Source organism: Mandrillus leucophaeus, unplaced genomic scaffold (assembly GCF_000951045.1).
Source record: "Mandrillus leucophaeus isolate KB7577 unplaced genomic scaffold, Mleu.le_1.0 Scaffold1767, whole genome shotgun sequence".
In the NCBI taxonomy this organism is placed as follows: Eukaryota; Metazoa; Chordata; class Mammalia; order Primates; family Cercopithecidae; genus Mandrillus; species Mandrillus leucophaeus.
In genome coordinates, this window is record NW_012101773.1 from 40,411 (window position 1) to 41,857 (window position 1,447).

A 1,447-nucleotide genomic window follows, 5' to 3' on the forward strand; every position below is an offset into this window, starting at 1 on the left:
GTTGTAAGAGTATACTGGACAATGAGCATGTGAGTTCTTAATACTATACTCTCACGTAATAAATACTGAATAAGGCTGGGCATGGTGATGCAGGCCTGTAATCCCTGCACTTTGAGAGTCTGAAGCAGGCTGATTGCTTGAGTCCAGGATAACATAATAAAACCTCATCTCTATTTCTACATATAAAAAATAAAGAAAAGCTGGGCATGGTGGCTGATGCCTGTAATCTCAGCACTTTGAGAGGCCCAGACAGGTGGATCACTTGAGGTCAGGAGTTCAAGAGCAGCCTAACATGGTGAAACCCCATCCCTACTAAAAATACAAAAATGAGCCATGTGTAATGGTGCACACCTGTAATCCCAGCTATTCAGAAAGCTGAGGCACGAGAATCTCTTGTACCTGGGAGGCAGAGATTGCACTGAGCGGAGATGACGCCACTGCACTCCAGCCTGGGCAATAGAGTAAGACTGTCTCAAGAAACAAAACAAAACCCAATAAAATGTGTTTCTATTTCCCATTCTGCATAGCAAGAATCTGAATACTCACACCTCATGGGTTACTGTTAGCACTGAATACAGTAATGGAAAGTGTTTCATCACCACGTCTGGCCCTCAAAAAATGTTAGTTCCCTTCCACCTTCCTTTCCTTTGCCAGCTTCCTGTGTGTGTTTGAAGCAAAGAAGTTTAATTTTTAAAAAATTGCATATAACTAATTAGTAATGAAGTAATAACCTACAGTTTCTGATTTGGGGAGAAGAAAATGGAACTGATTTTCCAAAAAATATCTGGACCATAAACTTCAGGTTCCCAAAAGTGGTAAAGATTGAGAAATAATTAAGCATTAACTCATCAATAAAATACTAAGTATTTTGTTTGTTAATACTTTCAACTCGATCCCAGTGCAAGAAAACAATCTGAAATGGGAACAAAGATTTACTTTTATCTAAAACAAAAGTTCACTACTATATAGAATTTTTTTTTTTTTTTTTTTTTTTTTGAGACGGAGTCTCACTTTGTCGCCCAGTGGAGTGCAGTGGCATAATCTTGGCTCACTGCAACCTCCTCCTCCTGGGTTCAAATGATTCTCATGACTCAGCCTCCTGAGTCGCTGGGACTACAGGCATGCACCACCATGCCCAAGTAATTTTTTGTATTTTTCGTAGAGACAGGGTTTCACCATATTGGCCAGGATGGTCTCGATCTCTTGACCTTGTGATCAACCTCCCTGGGCCTCCCAAAGTGCTTGGATTACAGGCGTGAGTCACCACGTCCGGCCAAGCATCTCACTACTTCTTCTTTCTTCTTCTTCTTTCTTTTCTTCTTTATTTTTCTTCTCCTTTTCCTTCTTCTTCTTATTTTGTGTGTGTGTGTGTGATGGAGTCTCCTTCTTCTTTCCTCCTCCTCCTCCTCTTCCTCCTCCTCCTCTTCTTCTTCCTCCTCCTCCTCCT